The sequence below is a fragment of the Phyllobates terribilis genome, unplaced genomic scaffold (genome assembly GCF_046119375.1).
Source record: "Phyllobates terribilis strain yellow unplaced genomic scaffold, ASM4611937v1 Scaffold_402__1_contigs__length_1722832, whole genome shotgun sequence".
In the NCBI taxonomy this organism is placed as follows: Eukaryota; Metazoa; Chordata; class Amphibia; order Anura; family Dendrobatidae; genus Phyllobates; species Phyllobates terribilis.
In genome coordinates, this window is record NW_027363162.1 from 314,217 (window position 1) to 335,133 (window position 20,917).

Here is a 20,917-nt window from a genome sequence, read left to right on the forward strand (position 1 = left end):
CTTGAATTCAAAATACGAGAAATTTCATATTCACCGTCTTCCACCACAGGAGGAACTGTGACAGTGGCGTCCCTATTAGAAACGTCAGCCTTTTTCAACAAGGAAACATGAAACACAGAATTAATCTTCCAGGAAGTAGGGACATCCAACCTGACAGCAGATGGGTTAACAACCTGAAGCACTTTAAATGGACCCACAAACTTAGGACCCAGTTTTTTAGAGGGAATCCTCAACCGCAGGTTCTTCGAGGACAACCAAACAAAACCTCTTTACGTTTCCTGTCAAAATACTTCTTGGACTTCTTGTTAGCCTCTTGCAGGTTACAACGTACATTAGTCCAAACTCTCTCCAAATCACCGGAAAAATTCTCCTCCTCCGGCACCGCCGACCCCAATTTGGAGAACGAACCAAAAGACGGATGTCTCCCAGTGCAACAAAAAAAAGGAGAACACCCAGCAGAGGAGGATGTATGATTGTTAAGAGCAAATTCTGCGAGAGGCAGAAACTCAGACCACACCTCTTGATTGTCAGCCACAAAACAACGCAAAAACTGTTCAACATCCTGGTTCTTTCTTTCAGTCTGTCCATTAGACTCAGGATAATAACCAGACGAAAATGACAAATGAACTCCCAACCTGTCACAAAAAGCACGCCAAAAGCGAGCCACAAACTGAGGTCCTCTACCAGAAACAATATCCGTGGGAACGCCATGGAGCTTGACAATCTCCTTAACAAATGCCTTAGCGAGTGTCTTGGCGCAGGGCAGCTTAATGAATGGAACCAAATGACACATCTTACTAAAACGGTCTACGACCACCCAGATGACAGTTAAACCCTCAGACACAGGAAGATCAGTAATAAAATCCATAGAGAGATGCGTCCAAGGAGCACTAGGAACCTCCAGAGGGCAAAGCAACCCCGCAGCAGGAGTATGTGAAGGCTTTGACCTAGCGCACACAGTACACTGACGCACCCACTTGATGACTTCCTTCTGCCATCCAGGCCAACAAAAGCTGCGACTTATAAGTCTCTTAGTCTCCGAAACTCCTGGATGACCTGCCAACCGAGACTCATTACACTCCACAAACAAATCTCTCCTAAAGGCTCTAGGCACGAACAACCTCCCATGGGGAGTGTTAGATGGAGCATCATCTTGAGCATTCAGAATCCCATTCTCCAAATCGGAGTCCAATGCTGCCACCACAACTCCTTTCTGCAAAATGGTCTCCTCCTCCTCGGTACCGACCGTAGGAGAGAAGCTGCGAGATAAAGCATCGGCTTTAACATTCTTAGTACCAGGGATATAGGTAACAGAAAAATGAAACCAAGAAAAAAAAAGTGCCCACCTAGCTTGACGGGCATTCAAGCGCTTGGCAGCATCCAGATAGATCAAATTCTTATGATCTGTGAAAACCTGAATAGGAAATCTAGCGCCTTCCAAAAAATGACGCCAGTGTTCAAACGCAAGTTTAATAGCCAGCAACTCCCGATTTCCAACATCATAATTCAGTTCGGTTCCGAAATTTTTTTCGAAAAGAAGGCACAAGGATGTACTCCACCCTTGTTCTCCTGAGACAAAACTGCTCGACCCCCACCGATGAAGCATCGACCTCGACCATAAAAGGTTTGGTCTCATCAGGCTGCATAAGGCTAGGGGCAGAACTGAACCTCTCTTTGAGATACTCAAACGCTTCAATGGCTTCAGTAGTCCACTGGGTCGTATTTGCACTTTTCCTGGTGAGATCGGTTAGAGGTTTAACAATTACAGAAAAATTCTTAATGAATTTCCTGTAATAATTGGCAAAACCCAAAAACATCTGTATAGATTTCAAACCAATAGGCCTAGGCCATTCCTGCACAGCCTGAACCTTCACAGGGTCCATCTCAAAGCCCTCGCTGGAGACAATGTAGCCCAAAAAACTAATTTTCTGCACAGCGAACTCACATTTCTCCAGCTTAGCAAAGAGTGAATTATCACTCAATAACTGCAAAACTTCACGTACACTCTGCCAATGGGACTCTAAATCTGGTGAATAAATCAAAATGTCATCCAAATACACAACCACATTCTTACCAATCAAAGGTCTCAGGATGTCATTAATAAGGTTCTGAAAAAATGCAGGTGCATTGGTAAGACCGAAGGGCATCACCAGATTCTCAAAATGACCTACCGGAGTGTTAAAAGCAGTTTTCCATTCATCACCCTCCTTCACACGTAACAAATTGTTTGCCCCTCGGAGATCAATTTTTGAGAACCACTTGGCTCCCATTAACTGGTTAAACAAGTCAGGAATTAACGGCAATGGGTAGGAATTGCGTACGGTAATCTTATTAATTTCACGAAAATCCAGACATCGACGTAAACCGCCGTCCTTTTTTTAACAAAGAAGAATCCTACTGCCACAGGTGACTTAGAAGGTCTAATGTGACCAGCAGCCAGGCTAGTCTCTATGTACTCCTCCAAGGCCTTTCTTTCAGGGATAGTAAGATTAAACAAGCGACTTTTGGGAAGAGTAGCACCTGGAACAAACTCAATGGCGCAATCATAATCCCTATGAGGAGGTAAAACTTGCGACTCCTCCTCCGAAAAAACCCTCCAAAAATCTTGAATAGGTACTGGTAATTCCCCTTTTTCCACAGCCGCAATGCGACCATTACAACATTTATCATAGCACTTCGGACTCCAAGGCTTAATCACATTAGTAGACCAGTCCAACAAAGGATTGTGCAGTTTTAACCAAGGCAATCCTAGAACAACTGAAGAGGGCAAATTATCCAAAACAACCAAGTCCAAAATTTCTTGTTGAACACCATTGATAGTGAGAGGAAATGCAGCAGTCTTGTGAGTAATACAATTCAAAGGAGTGTTATCAATTGCAACCACAGAAATAGGAGATGACAAAGGTTTGGATTTCAATTTAAGTTTTTCCAAAAACCCTTTATCAATCACATTAAGTGTTGAACCACAATCCACAAATACCTGAAATTCAATCAAATCTCCCTGCAGAGTAGTACACCCAGAAAGGAACACTCCTGCAGAGCGTAAACAAGCTATACGGGCGTAACTGACCTTTTTTTTTTCTTTACTTAAACTACGCTCACAATACTTAATCAAATGATCATCTTTACCACAATAAAGACACAAACCTTCGGCGAATCTCCAATCTCTTTCTTGAGAGCGGAGTGACATCGCCCCAACCTCCATTGGTTCTCCGCTGTCAGAGCAGATTTTCTGGGAACTAGGACCTGACGTTACAGGAGTTTTTACATCATTCACCCTGGACCTCAGTCTCCTGTCCACACGAACAGCTAACTGCATAGCTTCCTGCAGAGTGTCAGGTGCAGGGAATGCAATTAGCAAATTCTTAACCCTTTCACTCAGACCAGCAAGAAATAAACTTTTCAATGCCAAATCATTCCACTTAACTTCTGAAGCCCATCTCCTGAAGTGTGTGCAATAGATTTCAACATCATCTGACCCCTGATTCAAACTTCTAAGTTCTGATTCAGCAGATGAGATTCGATCAGGATCGTCATATAATAGCCCCATAGCAGAAAAAAATTCCTCAACAGAACTTAAACATGGATCATTAGGTTGGAGAGAAAAGGCCCACCCCTGTGGTTCTTTGCGCAAAAGTGACATAATAAAACCAATGCACTGTGATTCATTCCCAGATGACATCAGTCTCAAACGAAAATATAACAAACAAGCATTTTTAAAGGAAAAAAAATCTTGCTGTTTACCATAAAAAATATCAGGCAGTCCTACCTTCGGTTCAAATGCGCTCCAGGACAGCTACTCACGTGTTGCTGAAGCTCGGCCACCTCCAGAGACAATCCCTGTAGGCGTTGAGCCAACTCCTGGACGGAAACCATATTGATTCCCGAATTTCTTTCCTTTTAGTTTTTTTTTTTTGGGCTGGACTTACTGTTGTGATCTGCAACATAAACGAAGGAAAAAATGGGAAAAGCTGTCCCTACAGTAAGACTAAGCTGAATCCCTACGATGTAGCGGGCAGCCTGTTCCTTGTGAACAGACCCGCCTTCGTCCTCGGCTAGTCTGAACGGAGACCTATAGAATAAAGGGACGGGTCCCTAAAAGAACTAAGGACTGGGACAAAAATGGGACACCTCCTAACAGAAGTTGTTGCAGAGCAAAAAGACAAACTGACAAAAAGTACTAGAGGTCCCAGAGGACCAAGCAAACTAGACAGAGATAGGCACCGAAGCACCTGGCTAGAGAGACAGGCAAAAAACACTGAAGTCCAGCAAAGCCGGAAGGGCGGAGCTGGAATATATAGGCAGCTGGTCACGTGACCGCAAAACACAAGATAGCAAAAACTAACAGGAGGGTTCTAACAATCCAACTTTCACCACTGTCTCAGAATTGGTCAGATTGACCAATTAAGACGAATGTCGGGGACGACATTCAAAAAAGAGGGAAGAGTGTGACATGCAGAAGTAGTGCTGTTGCAGAGTGTGACATGCAGAAGTAGCGCTGTTGCTTTAAAAGCATTAAGCAACTATTAGAAGTAACACAAGCACATGAGACAGGAAGTGTTGTTGACCAGAAGCATCCAGCAACTAGAGGGGTTAACACAGTCACAGGAGAAGGGGAGTGTTTTAGAAGAGCCCCAGGGGGATTGTGGGGAAGTTGTTTACTGTCTTGCTGGAGCCAAAGAGAAAGGTTGTGTGTGTGTTCTGTATCTCACAGAAGTGCCCCTGCAAGTGAAAAGGATTCAAGGAGTGAAGCTAAGCACTGGTCAGGTAGAGTTCCTGAACTAGCAGTGCAGAGTGTTGTCTGGCAGCAAGATAAGGACTGGAAGAAATGGTGTCACAGGGATCATCTCCCTCAGCAAAGCCTCCCCCCTCCTCCATCTCACTGTGCTGTAAAGAATGCTGTGTTCATTAATGTGCCTTTGCATTAGAACTGTGCTGTCCTGTACTACTGTAAAGACTGTGAACTGTTGTGCTGCTAAGGAAACTGTACTGTTTGTCACTGAAGCCTGTTGCTCATAAGACTTAACTTGCACTGGCTGTGCGGCTTCTTATTAAATGCTACTGTTCTACCGTTTATGAGGACTCTTGTTAAGTGTGTCTGGTCAGCAAGTGAAACAACCTACGTGTCTGTGCCTGAGGGTCAAAACCCCTATGTGTCTGATAGAAGCTGCAGCACATGGTCTATGGTCGCCCTGAGTAACGATTCCCCCAGGATTCCAAAGAATTCATGTAACCTGTCTCACCCCTATCTGAACCTAGCGGTGTGCGTGTAACATGTACCTACAATAAAAATTACAGACCTCTCCATTCTGGGAAAACTTGCAAAATCGGCAGTGTATCAAATACTTATTTTACCCACTATAGCTTAACTCGACTGCATAGGCACGTATGAAGATTCCAGAAGAAGGTTTATTTTCAAGCTGAATTCTTGTATTATACACAGGAAGCAGTAGCTGCAACAGCTGCAGAAGCTGCAGTAGCAGTAGGAAAAAATACTATTATAAAGCAGAACTGTACAGATGTGATGCAAACAAGATGGATGACAAAAACTGACTGGGAATGAAGGAAGAAGTGAGGGATTTCTACCTGGTCTTCGCTAGAGCTCCTGATGATGGAGTTAGGGTTGTGCTGCAGGTAGTCACTCCTGGGCAGTCCCCGCAGCAGCTGATCCCAAGAGTCAAGATTGCAGTCTTGGACACAGACTCTGAGTCATGGGCAGAACAAGATTTGGATTCTGGTATAACAGATATTGGAGCTGGTATAGATGGTATTCTGGAACATTAGCCAGGATGAATACTGATGCTAGTTCAGACAGCACAGTTTCAGGAACAGTTTCTAGTTTAGACAACATGGGTTTCAGAAACAGGTTCTGGTTCAGGCAACATGGGACTCAAGGACAGGGACCTGGCAACATACTAGTTACACACACAATAAGTAGAGAAACTACAGGGGTTACTCAGACACCTTCCTACTGGGGAGGGTGCCTTAAACACTTGATGAATCCCAGCCACTGGCTGGGGGAATTTCTAAAGTGTGTGTGCTGCCCCTTTAAGAATCGCAAAGCGCGGAGCGGAGACCGGTTCGGCATGAGCAGGCCTAGAGAAGCAGGAAGCCACAGCAGGGAACAAGGACACTGCCAAGTGGCGGTGGCGGTGGGTATGTCGGCGTCTGTACCGGGAAGAGGGAGAGGGACCATGCAGGCACGCTGGCATTGGCATTACAAATACATGTCTGTATGATTCCCAAGTCGTGGGACATGACAGTGAGTCCTTGCTTAACAGTGACACGTTCTTAGAAATGGTGTTAAACAAATGCCATCTACAGGTCTGTGTGAATGTAACACTGCCTCAGGCCCCTATGAATTCATACAGTGATCTAAGAGAGGAAATACTAAATTTCTTATTCCAGCAGGTTTTTGTTTACGGCAGGCATCTGAAATGCCAGTTTTTGTGAATTCTCCATTAAGTCTCTACTCTTGATTATGGTGATTTTTATATTTGTGTGTACCTAAGATGATGAATAGAAAATAGATACATAATATCTAATTAGAAAACATAGTGGGCCTTTGGCGGTAGAGAGTTTCTTATTCAAGGAATGAAGATGTAATTGTGGCACCTTGCTGTGCACAGGTACCACAGGACCCAGGGTGCATGGACGGACTTCTCCACAAGAGGCCCTCATTACATATAAAACCTCCACCCTTCCACCTCATACCACCAGAGGGAGCCCGTTAGGGATATATATATGGAGGGTGGAGCCAGGCAGCTCAGTTAGTTTAGTCAGTCAGACAGAGAGAGTCTGAGAGTGTGCTGACGCTGAGAGCAGCGAAGACGCAGTACGTCTGCTGCTGAGTTCTGAGGGCCCCGAGTGTGGCCGACGGCAAAGAGGAGAAAGGAGAGAGGAGTTTAGGGGGCAGAGGAGCATCATAGGCTCACCCCGATATACAAACCGGACACGGGGTCCGCGCCTACAGGGTCCCTTTATACCCAGTAGGGATCACCGTCATCCCAGGAGGACTACAAGTCCCTGGCTGACCTGAAGCCATTACAGGACTAGGAACCACAAGGCCCCAGCGTCCAGGGAGAGTGGTTGCCAACACAAGGTCCTACTACCGAGCAACAGGTGAAGGAACAGCACGACACATAAGCTAGGCCCAGTTGCAGGCTGGCCAGGAGCATACAGAGAGGCAGACACGGACCAGGAGGCCTTATACCCGCTCAGTGGGGAAAAGTCCTGAAGTGCACCCATCCTACTGAGTACCCTGGACCGTACCTGACATCCGCACCAGTAAAGGTATTGAAGCAAATCCCCTGTCTCTGTCAGTTACTCCTGCTGCACCATCCCGCCTGCACTACAAGTCCCAGCATCACCACCATCAAACTCAACACTGCCCCGGGGGCCCGCTCCACCTGTGGGGAGCAGAAACATCCCAGCTGCCATCCCATCACCCCCCGGAGGTCTGCAGCAGCACTGGTAATCCTTACCAGGTACCACAGGTGGCGTCACAAACTATTTATTTTATTTTTATCTCTATCCAAGTTCCAATCCTCCTTTTTGGTTGACCGCCCTGGGCCACGGACCGGGCCAGCCACTGTGACCTATCCCCCACCAGCCACTGTGACCTATCCCCCACCAGCATCCATAGGCCCGGCTGCCGAGTACCCCATTGCCCTGGGGGCGCGTCATAGACTGAGGATAGAAATGTTACTCACAAAGTCACCAGCAGTTGGCTCGTACCTGCAATCCTGTACAGAGCTTGCTGGCATTCTCTTCTGAAGTTCTGTGGTTTCTTTGGTGCTCTCTGAATGCAGCACACTATCTTCTCTCAGTATTTGTTATCGCCCCACTATCTGATACCTCTGTCTAGCAGCAATGCACTGTTGCATCTTGTTTGGCCATTTTGTGCACTCATGGGGCCTGCTGCCTATCTGTTAATGCATATCAGCCGCTCACAATCAGGCATGAGTCTGTTCGGTGTCTCTATGATGGCAAGTTTCCTTACACACCCGCTCAGCATATATACTCCCTGTGTTGTGGCTATTTCACTTGTATCTTGTGGTTGGCTGGATGTCATCTTTTTAGCGATGCACTCTTCACTCATTGCAGTAACCCTCTCTGAACCCCTCTATAGTGCCAATCCTTGCATTCTCTACCAGTAAAGGTGGTAATTTCATGAAGATTATCTGGGATGATGTAAAGCTAAATCTTCTTGCATATTTCTTCATAGCATTATCTAAAGCCCATGTTTAGCACTTTTTCTATAGCAATTGTTACTCCCCTCACTTGCTACCTGACTATGGTACAGGTGATTCTCTGCTGCTCGGTATCCTCCTACTGCCAGGCTGCACTGTCTGTAGGTATCTGACTTATACTGGTGAGAAACAGTAACTTTGTATGCCTGCTCTGCTGTAACTCTTTTACCCTTTTAGGGAAAGTAAATGCACATATAGTGCTGAACTCACAATGCCCTTGTATTCAATTATGCAATTTATGCAACAATGTTTTAAATGGTATTTATCTGCAGATTACCACTTTCGCTGCAAGTAAAAACTGTTTTATTTCTGTATTTGCTGACAGGTTCCCTTTAAAATCAGACAGATTTGTTAAAACTTTCTTTAATTAATTAAATCAGAAATTTATTATATTGCTTCGTTAACCAGTTTTTGTCTAACTTTCAATACTATGACTACTATGCGTTTATTCAATTTTCTTGCATCACTTTCCTTTCATCTCCCCCAAAATATCATGAAATAATTGGACTGAACATAGTACGTTTGATAAAACATAACTTTTTTTTTTATTTATGACAAATACTCAATTGACAGTGTCCAGAACAAACAAATATAAACCTGCACCAACCCCTGTAAGTACCAAAAAGTTCTAGGCACCTGAAAATCTGTAGGTGTTAGTTTGTCCCTATTCAAAAGTTTTGTCTGCGGGTTTTGTGAAGGAAAGAAAAGTAATTTCCCCTACACCGGAGTCTGTTGTTTGCAATTATTGACCTATATTCTGATTTAAAAGGGTTAGAAATAGCTCAAAACAGAGAAATATAATGGGATCTCAAACATCTGGGACATAGATTTGGCACCTCCTAAAAATTAATCTCCCATTCTGCCCTCCAACGCTGTGCTGACTAGCTGTGTTAAAACACTATAATACATTAGAGCGGAACCACTACTGTAGAGATATCGTAATGCAACATATAAATCAGTCTCTCAGTAGTCAGAGGGACAGAAAATTTGTGTCCACCCTCCATGTAACTGGGCTCTGGGGACAATCACAAAGGAAGGTGATTGACGAAAACCGTTGCGACACAAAAACCAGGAAACGCACTAAATTTGCACTTGACACGGAGGACTACGACCGCCATAGAGTGTACAGATGGCAGGCCAAATGCACCTCAAGGAATCCCTCAGCCAGACATGCCAGATCTACTACCAACCAATCCATCTCCAGTTCGGATACAGACCGGCGGGACAACTTCACCACCTCTTCTCCTTTTTTAGGTTACAGAAAAAGGCAGCCTCGCCGCAGAAGACCCGACGAGGCAGCAGGAAAAAGCACGGACTTCAACAGGGTGAACCGCTCCCAAACCCAACCGCATCATTAGTGGTAAATATTTCCTCCAAATCTCTAATCGTTGCGCCTTTGTCGGTTTTGCAGAAAAGACTATCTTTTTAGATTATACAAGAAACCCACAGACCGCAACTGACTCCTACACTTCTGAGCATGCTGAAAAAGAGAGAAGCATTCTGGATCCATGAACTGCAGACCCTTACTCCTAAGGGTCTAAACAGAAATATGATTTATTGCCTTTTTTATAATGCGGTTGTGAAATAATCATGGGACATATGCGAATGTCTATATGTTCATTATACTAACAAGATGTATATCCACAGGTCAACATTATGCCATTCTTGCCCACTGTTTATTAACTCTTATTTTCCTTCCTTCCAGAATGATCCCCCTTCCTTATCCATCCTTTTCTTGCTTCCATATAGACACACTCTCTGTCACTCTGTCCGGATTGCTGCCACCACCACCGTAGGAAGCCTGGATCCCTCAGCTCCACCCACTTCCTGGTCCTGGAACACAAGCACTGGCTTTCATATCACTGTGGACTGCAGACACGGCCCACACCTCCTAAGACACGCCCCAAGCTGCCGCTCTGTCTTCTACATAGAGCGGTTTCATGCAACCTCACTTCTTGTGACGTTGCACATCCGGGACTACCGCTCGGCGCCGCCTCCTCCGACATCACATCCTGTGACACCACACTTGTAGGGACACTCCCCCCTCACCGTCCGGCCACGGCCAAGATACTGCCAGCCTGTCCTATTCTGAGCAGTGATAGGCTCATGGCAGTATGGTGATCCTGCCCCCAGGCTACTTAGTGGACACTCCTCCACCACCCCCATCATGGTAGCCTACATGATGAGCGGTGGATACCACATCTCTTGCCTATAGTATTCCATCACATCCATGCCTTGGGGTAGGTGCCCTCTGTCTGTATCTTGGTGCCTGTTTCTGTATACTGTGCCTTTCTGGATATTGAAGTCTGGTCATTTCTCTCCACAGACTTAGTCCAGATACGGAGTCGGTCCTGTCAGAAAAATAAACATTATGAATAAAATCGCTGCACTGCTGGATTTTGGTTCACGAGTAAGGGCCGCACCCATTAACATAACAGAATAACCTCGGCACTCAGGTTTTGATCAAGGAAGTGAAATTTTTAATGCAGTCCATTCATTTACAAAAAATGTTTCGGTCAAACAGACCTTTGTCAATAAACTAATTTGCAGATTTGGTATGTGTAGCGCCTTAACGCGGTGTCCACCGCTTGTTGCTGTGTTGCGGTGGACACCGCGTTAAGGCGCTACACATACCAAATCTGCAAATTAGTTTATTGACAAAGGTCTGTTTGACCGAAACATTTTTTGTAAATGAATGGACTGCATTAAAAATTTCACTTCCTTGATCAAAACCTGAGTGCCGAGGTTATTCTGATAAAAAAATAAACATTGTCAGGTCCACTTGCCTACACATGTCTATACTGGCCTCAGTAACAATACATAGACAAGGTGATTTTTCTCCTTATCTTTCGTCAACTCAGGCTTTGTGAATATACTATGGAACCACAATATATATGGCCGGTGGTCGGTCATATCTGCAGATTATTGGACGTTGGGTCCTAATTCAAAGGAATGAGCTCTACTTACCATAGTGACAGTAAACGGGTCTGTGCTAGTGCAAACATAAGTATAACTATAATTACAGAGGCTCATCTCACATGAGCATATCATGGCTACATGCACGAGTCATGAGTAGAGATGAGTGAACCCGAGCTGCAAAGTTCGAGGTTTGTATCTGACACCTAGTGTCTGGTGCTGAACACAGACTTCTCCCAAAAGTCTGCTTTAAAGTTCGAGAGTCCGGGGAGAAGGGGTGGGGAGGGGAGAGAGAGATTTGGGTCCCCAATGATTTCTATGGAGTTCGGGTTCAGTTCTGGTACCCAAATTAAACTTTGGACTAAAGTTCGGTCGAACCCAACGAACCTGAACTTCAAAGGGTCCGCTCATCCCTAGTCATAAGTTTAAAGCCAATGAAAGGAGCGAATCCTGCCCTCTAAAATTAGAAACTTTTGTTCCATGAAAAGTCTTGATCTTCTCTTGATTTTACAGAACAGGATCAAATCTTGTGAAATGAGCCTTATGGTCATAAAGCAGATTTTCTCACACAATAATGAATGACATAATTGTCATTACTACGTCTGTGGCTATAGTTCTATAAATGTGATGATATTAATATTTTAATAAATGATAAGGGGTTATGCAGCGCATGATTGTACGTTTTTTTCAAAAGAATAAAACTCTTTTGTCACCACAAGACTGTTTATATAATAATTATTGAAAACTTAAGATGATACTGAATAGATTTTGTAAATCTTAATATAATTCAATAAAAAATTATTATTAAAAAAAAACACTTACTTTTTTTTCTTTACTTTGCCGCCATACTGCTGCAGCAGCAGCAGCATACAAGCGCTCTGAGGAGCCTAAGAGGAAGCCAAAAAAATTGGTAAATAGTATTTAAAATGGAGAACAAAGGACAGGAGGGTCAGTAAGTTTAGAAGTCCGGAGCTGAAAAGGGAAATGCTTTTCGCTCACTGTGGAAAATGTAGAGTATTGAACTGGATTGGAAAAGGCCCACCAGTAACAGTGATTCTTTGGGCCCACTGTTAGACATTTAAATACTGGTTTCTTCCATTAAAATATACAATACAGTATAAAGATATAAAGGGAAGACACAATCTTTTGAGCCTCAGTGTAACAACACATCATATACAACAATGGGGGAACTTTTCCTTACTTTGGGAGATGTTGCACTTTTTCGTCATCTCTCCTGAAATAGAAGAAATGATTACAAATCAACATTGTAAAATAATTATCGGGAACAAATCCTATTCTCAAAAGGACACAGACAATAAGCAAAAAGTCTCTCCTATACTGTACATTTCTACATGATATAGAAACATGGATAGATGTCATTACTAATTATTAGCTCATTGTATAAATATCACATTCACATGCATGGGGACTGATCTTCTGCCAGGAGGAATCACTGAATACTTTTGCATCTAGAAGACAGAAATTAGGAGATAAGGACACGTCCATTTGTGGGAAGAGGTTAAAGTACCTACATGTTTTTTACTTTGCTGCTGCTCATTCTGGTGAAGAATTTTGGCTTCCACCATTTACGTTTTCGTCTTAAAAAAATCCAAACAAACAAATTGAGATACAGACAGTTCACATTATCATCCTGATCAGTCTATGAGGATATACACAGTGATATTGTCCTGTCTAATGTCCGGCGCTTATATCACAATATGACGTCATCGTTCAAAAGTCCAAGGTCTCATTGGACAAAATGCTGCCATGATTGCTCTTATTACTTACGGGATTGGCTCTGTGTCGGCCCACGCTGTCATTACATTTGGCCTGTAAAATAAATGAAATTTTCATTAGAAACAGAGATAGTGTGTCTCCTAAATAAATGCAATGACTTAAAAAAAATCTGTCAGTAGGATCGTCCCTCCTAAGCCGTCTATATGGGAATGTAGGTCACTGGAGGTTGAATATAATGATACCTTGATATCTGCGATCCGATGTCTTATTCCAGAGAAATCCACGTTTTTCTTGCCTCTCTGAAGTGGCCATGGAGCACTGGAAATGGTTTTGCTGATGGCCACTGTGACTACCAAGGTTGAAGGTAGAGGGGCCAGTGTCTGTATTCAGTGCCCCATGGCCATATTGAAGCAGCATTGTTAATCAGGCAAAACCAAGAGCTCAGAAAATTGTTCTTACTATAACCCTGGTGTAGGGGATCCCTAAGTCAATAACCCCCCCAATATGTACATCCATATTTTATATCCTACTCAGTCTCTGCCCAGTGATAACAAGTCATTCATTAGCTACTAAACCATATGCAGCCTATAATATCTGTATATGTCACTATCTCTCTACTTACAGTGTGGTGGTCTCTGAGCTGTGGTCTTCTCCTTCTCTTATCGCAAACATTATATATTCGTCTTCCTCCTCTTCCTCACTACTGGACACATAACATAGACTATATGTAGTAACACTCTCATAAATGACCACTGTTGTAATTGCTCTTTTATGGGGAGTGTTAGAGTGGGTTCATGCAATGCAATCATGGTACAGTTTTTCGGATAAATCCACCGTTCATGAATAGGTGTAAGATTTTTTTGACAAATTCCGAAAATTACAGGACTGCGCAGAATACTGCACAGCTCCAGCAGGTGGCGCTTTTAAGAGTAAGAGGACTGTGTGTTGTGTAGTAAATAGTGATACAGGTCAGCGCAATGATGACATCACACCGGTCTGTGTCTGCAGGTAGTAGGACTTAGGACGTAAGACAGAGGTCCCCTTTCTGACTTTGAGAGCCACATTCAGCTATGAGAGAGGGTTGTGAGCCACATCCAGCTCCTGCAGACAGCCGCGAGCCACACATTATGGCCTGCGAGCCACATGTGGCTCTCGACCTACAGGTTGGTGACTCTTGGCGTAAGACAAAACACTACAGCAGCTGTCTCCTTCTTAGTCCAAAGAGGGCTGCACAAGTACAATGCCTAAGTCAGTCATCATGAGCTTCAGGTGATTAAATGAGGACATTCGGGCACTGAATAGAAATAAATGGGATAATTAATGGGGGGTATAACAGCCAACCTGGCACAAAAATCATTGCCTCCTTAGTGCCCACATGCCATTCATTCTTGCTTTTTTAAAGGGAATCTATCAGTAGAATTAACCCTCCTAAGCCGTCTATATGGGCATGTAGGTCATAGGACGCTGAATAAAATTATACCTTGATATCTGTGATCCGATGTCTTTGGGAAGAGTAAGATGGCCGTATAACTCTGACGAGGATCGCAACGCAATGCTCAGACTAACCAGCGGCTCTCCCAACCTGAGTGTAACAGCAGTATAGAAATACATGATGTCAAGCTCGGGTGGGAAAGCCGTCGGCCAGTCCGACCATTGTGTTGCGATCCTCGTCCAAATTATACGGCTGTCTGACTCTTCCTTTATTCCACAGAAAACTTTCTTTGACCTGTATGCCCATATAGACGGCTTAGGAAGGTTGATGCTACTGACAGATTCCCTGTAATACTCTTCTGTGCCATTTGGGTGCTATATGAGCAATAAACTGGGAATTATCTTTACCAAGAGGGCACTAAAGGGCTAAACGGGGCACATAGGAGGTGATGATTTCTGTGACCATATTTTGTTTATTGATCCTTCTGTGAATTTTTGTTCATGCCCCTATTTCTCCCCAAATAACATACATTGAGCCCTTTACATGGGTAGAACCAGAGCCGAGTATATGATGTTACTCCATCTCTACCCAGTCATAATCAGTCGTTCATCAGTTACTAATAAACATCTAAAATTGTATACATTCCATAATATCTGTATATATCACTACTCACTATCTCTCTACTTACAGTCCGGCGTTATATCCGGTTTCATCCTCCTCTCCTATCACTATTATACGATCCACGTTCACTTCTCCATCCTCTTCCTCACTACTGGACACATAACATAGAATATATGTAGTAACGGTCCCATAAATGACCATTATAGTAATTACTCCTTCATAAGCGAGTGATAGAGTAAGTTCATAAAATGTAATGATGGGAATTTCTTGCAGTTACTTTCCAAAATTGCAGAACCAAAGCATTTAATAAATGAATTTGGAAAAACTTAATTCCCCATGAGAACACAATGATGACATCACGCCGGTCTGTATCTGGTGACTGGAGTCAGGGCGTAAGACCATGGCAGAATTCTCCTTCTTCGGCATCAGGGCAGAGAGGCTGCACAAGTCCAAATCTCTAGTCATTCATTTTAGCTTTAGGTGCCTAGTTGAGGGCAACCGGGCCCTAACTAGAAATACATGGCATAACTAAAGGGGCAATAAATGGCAAACTGGCACAGAATTCAGCGCCTCCTTTAGTGCCCACTTGCCATTCATTCTCCATTTTTAGTGCTTTTCTGTAGGGCGATATGTGAGCAATAAATTGGAAATGGGAATCCGGAAGGGCACTAAAGGGGCAGGTGGCACTTAGGAGGCAGTGATTTCTGTGACCATTTGCCATTTATTGCTCCTTTTCTGACCTTTTGTCCATTATCCCCTTTACAAGTGACATTTACTGACCCATTTAGAGGGGCAGGACTATAATTGTGTCAACTATAGCGACCGCTACAGGGTCAAAGAAGCCGGGTAGGGAGAGAGAGACTTGTGCAGTAAGAGACCCCCGAGCCCAACACTGATCAGCAGAGGCGAGGAAGCTGACATAGACCGTTCTCACTGGTTTCTCAGGTTGTCTACCAGTTAGGTTTCATTGCAGCAGTTGGAAGACCTCCGTTTCCCTGCACCACCTACCAGAGCCTCTACCTTCATCTTTATTAGTCACAGTGGCCATCATTTCAACTGTTCTCAATGTCCCATGGCCAAATTGTGGCATCACTGCTTAGTCAAGACCAGGGGCTCAGAACATTGTTTACTACAACCCTGGTGTAGGGGCCCCTAAATCATTAGCCCCCAATCGGTCTTGGATGCTCAGGTATATGTACAGCCATGTTTTATATCTTTCTCAGTTATAACAAGTCATTCCCCATTCACTATTAAATATCTACAATCATATACAATCCATGATAAAGGTTTATGTCACTGTCTCTCTACTTACAGTCCGATGTTCTCTTTTCCTCCTTTTTCCTCTCCTTTCTCTGATGTTACACGCTCTATAATTACTTCGCCCTCTTCTATCTCACTATTGGACACATAACATAGACCAAATTCAGGTGTTTTTTTATCTGCAGTGTTTTTATAATTGAATTCATAAAACAAAGCAAAAAACCAACATGCAGTAGTAGTAGATGTCCCATGTCCCATCTCATCCCCGGAACACTGCATCTTGAATAGTAAATAGCTTATTGCTTCTTTTGTGACCTTCCGTTCATTATCTCTATTCTCACCAATTGACATTAATTATCTTTTTCACAGAACTACAGCCGTGTCAGCCATAGGGACTGCAATAAAGAAAGCAAGTTTGCCTGAGAGGATGAGGAGGAAGAGAGAGACATGTGCAGGAAGAGAGCTGCACAAGTCTCTCTCTCCTGCTCGACAATGATCTATGCAGGAAGGAAAGCTGGAGGTTACCTGTAAAGACCCTGATCAGCTCTAGGCCCCTCCCTGATGTCACTTACTTGAATTTTATAGAATGGAGGAATAGAAATGGGTCACAACTTTATAGACAGTAGAGAAATGCTCTTGAATAAAGAATCTGACCTTAATGTTTTTTTGTTTTGGCTCCTCCATCAGTTTTCATTATGTATTTGCAGCCATGTTTTATACCAAGTGACTGAAAGTGCCATAACTATAAGTATACAATGTTCTATATTCTATGTATATATCACCCATTATATATGTAGTATCACATTCTCCACTTACCTAATCACACTACAATTCTCACTCCTCACAGATGTTTTCTCTTCTTCCTCGGTCTCATCTTCCTCACTATCAAACACATAAAATAAGTCATATAAATCATATATAATCTACTTTGACATTCTTAGGACACAGGGTTATATGAAGACTGGGGTAGTATAGTTAACCCCTTATTGAGGGCGCACTATCTCTGTATGGTGCAGGCTCAAGAGTTGAGTCTGCTCCCTGCAGTGTCGGTGATGGCTCTGTTACATTGCTGCCACCCAACAGTAACTGATGCAATCGGAGCCAGCCGGGATTGCATTAGTTTAACCCTTTAAATGCTGCTGTGAAGTAAGACAGCAGTATTAAAAAGGGGCTTTAATACAGCGGCTGTCACTTTGTATGGCCATCTGCCCCCCACGCAAGGGGATCATAGGGTGCCAATTGATTACCATTGCAGCTAGGGGTCTACTGGAGTCCTCCGTGTCTACCATGTGTTATCTCCTACGAAGCCCAGCCTGAACCTACTGTACCCATAACAAGTCATTCATTAAACATCTACAATCATATACAGCGAATAATATCTATGTGTCTCACTGTCTCTCTACTTACAGTACAGACCAAAAGTTTGGACACACCTTCTCATTTAAAGATTTTTCTGAATTTTCATGACTTTGAAAATTGTACATTCACACTGAAGGCATCAAAACTATGAATTAACACATGTGGAATTATATACTTAACAAAAAAGTGTGAAACAACTGAAAATATGTCTTCTATTCTAGGTTCTTCAAAGTAGCCACCTTTTGCTTTTATGACTGCTTTGCACACTCTTTGGCAATCTTTAAATGAGAAGGTGTGTCCAAACTTTTGGTCTGTACTGTACATCCCAATGTTATCTTCCTCTTTTATCACTATCACTTCATTATAGATGTAATCTCCTCCTTCTTCTTCCTCTCTACTGAAGACATAACATAACCCTTTATCAATGAGGGCTAAAGGGGGTGCACACATTGCAATCATGGTGCATTTTTGCAATGGTTTCCAAAATCAGTGTTTTTACTGTGATTTTGGAAAAACCTGGTAAGAAATATACTGTGATCAAAGCAATTAACCACATCCTAGTGAAGATAATTACATCATTCATGAACAGAGGAGATTTTACTGATGAATTTAAAATTTTTCAGGAGAGAGTTGGGCACAACCCCAGTACACGGCACTACTAAGCCTAAGAGCACTGCGGATTGTACCTTAAATAGTAGTACAGATCAACACAATTATTACATCAACCTAGTCAGTATCTGCAGTCAGGATTTAGGACGTAAAATGGAAAACTACAGCAGCCTTCTCCTTTTATGGCTGTGGGGCAAAAGGGCTGAATGAAATCAAAGCCTAAGTCTGATGCTGATTCCTTTCTTATGGACAAGCCATGAGTCAGGGTAGCCAAGGAGTCCAAGGTCTAGAACCAGGAGGGTACGTCATAAACAGAGGGAAGAGACGAAGACATAGTCAGGTAATGGCCCGAGGTCAGAATGCCAGAAAGATAGCGGATCAAAGCAAAAGGGGTAATACAAACGGGTAGTCAATAGGAAAGTCTAGGGTCTGTCAACAAAATATCAGAAAGTCAGAATGCTGAGAACAAGGCACAGAGGAACAAGCCACGCAGAGCAGAATGCTATGAATGGCAGCTAGCTGGGCCAGACAGCTCAGTTAAGTAACTAAGTAATCACTGGAACACCTGAAGGGAGCTCAGCACCTCCCAGACTCAGATTCAATGGCCGAGCTGTCAACAAAAACACAGACAACTCAGCACACCCATGCAGCAGACTGGTCAACGGGGCTGTAAAGCATTGCATAGACAGCTCAACTCATCCCTGCATCAGACTGGACGAACGAATTGTCAATCACTGCACAGACAGCTCAGCACACCACTGCACTAGATTGGATGACTGAGCTGTCAATCACGGGGTCCAAAATATACTGAACAGTGATATTGTGACACTAAGTCAGTCATTGTGAACCTTAGGTGATTATATGGTGGCACCTGGACAGAGAATAGAAATAAATAGCCTCCTTAATGTCCACTTGTCACTTGTTCATTTCTTAGCGCTCTTCTATGCCATTTGGGTGCTAAAAGAGCAATAAATTGGAAATGGGCATCCAGTAGACACTGAACAGAATGATACTAAACGGGCAAACGTGGACTTAGGAGACATTGAATTCAATGGCCATTTTCCTTTTCTGGTCCCTTTTATGGCATTCTCTTTATTATCTCCTTTCTGACATATATTTACCCCTTTAGACAGACAACTGCAGGACGTGGGGCAGTAATTGTGTAATGGAAACCAATGTGTTGCATCACAGAGAGGCATTAAATGAGCAATGGATTAACACTTGTAACTTGATAATTCTCCGCCTCTTTTCTGAACAGAAAAAGTGTTAGAAATTCTTTCAAAGTTAGCTTCTCACACAGATCTAAAAATATATACTGTTTTTTTCCAGGATTTCCCCAGTCCTGGTCTATGGGTTCCATTAATGCAAATGCAGCAATGAAAGTTCTAAGAACTTGCTTGATGGATTCTGTGCTCGCCCAGGCTGTTTTTATCTTTTTTGGCCTATAAAGATGTAGCTTTTGTTAGAAACAGGGATACTTACGAAACCTACAGAAAATATCATCTATATAGTGTATCTATAATGCAATAACAAATGAGAGCATTCAGGGGCATAGCTATATTGCATCTATGTCTCATAGTGAAAAGTAACTGAGGACTACAAACATTAAAAGTCGTAGACCATGACTGCACCAATTACTTATTGCTGTGACTCTTCATTAGATGATGCGATCGCTTCATTCGATTCAAAGCACCAGAAATGAAAAACATAAAGTACAAAGTACTGGTTACAAGAATCGATACTTAGGAAGCCTATGGATAAAGTTATCTGCCATGATGTGCACAAAGACTGTGCGCTCTCTCGCCGGCAACATAACAGAGAGCACCGTCAGTGCGCATTGTAAGACAATTTCCCAGCATGCAGAGACCAGCACCATCTCTGCAATTAACGTAGCTTGTGGGGGCCGGTGCTTGTTTCTGCAAGCCAGACATTCATCTTACAAGGTGAACTGACAGTGCGCTCTGCTCGGTTACCGGCTCATTACTACTGATCTGAGCTGGCGAGAAAGTGCACTGTCTTTGTGCACAGCGCACAGTGCACATCGCGCAGGGACTAGCCCAGCCCCTGAAATGAAGGTCACTGTTGATGCTTCATTTCAGGGAGAGGGCAGAGGCAGTGACCGCAGCTTCTGCCCCCTGATGATGTCTTGTTTGAGTGTCTCAGCATGCACTGGGATTTTCAAACTAAGCGTTATCAAAAAATAAGTAAGAAAAAAAAAACTGTCACATGCTTTCAAGGACTTTTATAGAATGGAAGTATAGAAAGGGAGAACAACTTTATAGATGGTACAGAAATGCTCATGGATACAGGATCCGATGTTTTATACCATGTGACTGAAAATGACATAACTATAAGTGTATAATGTTCTATGTTGTATGTATTTATTACCTATTATATATTTAGTCTCAAACTCTCCACTTACCTACTAACACTCCAATTCTCACTCTCCATAGATTTTTCCAGTTGTTCTTCCTCACTCTCATCTTCCTCACTATTGGACACATAAAATAAGTCATATAGATCATATGTAATCTACATTGAGATCCAGATAACACAGAGTTATATGAAGACTGGGGTAGTATATCCTGAATGAAGAGTCCCGGTTAACTACTTTTTGAGGGCGCACTATCTCTGTATGGAGCAAGCTCAAGAGTTGAGTCTGCTCCCTGCAGCGCCGGTGATGGCTCTGTTACATTACTGGCATCCAACAGTAATTGATGTAATTGGAGCT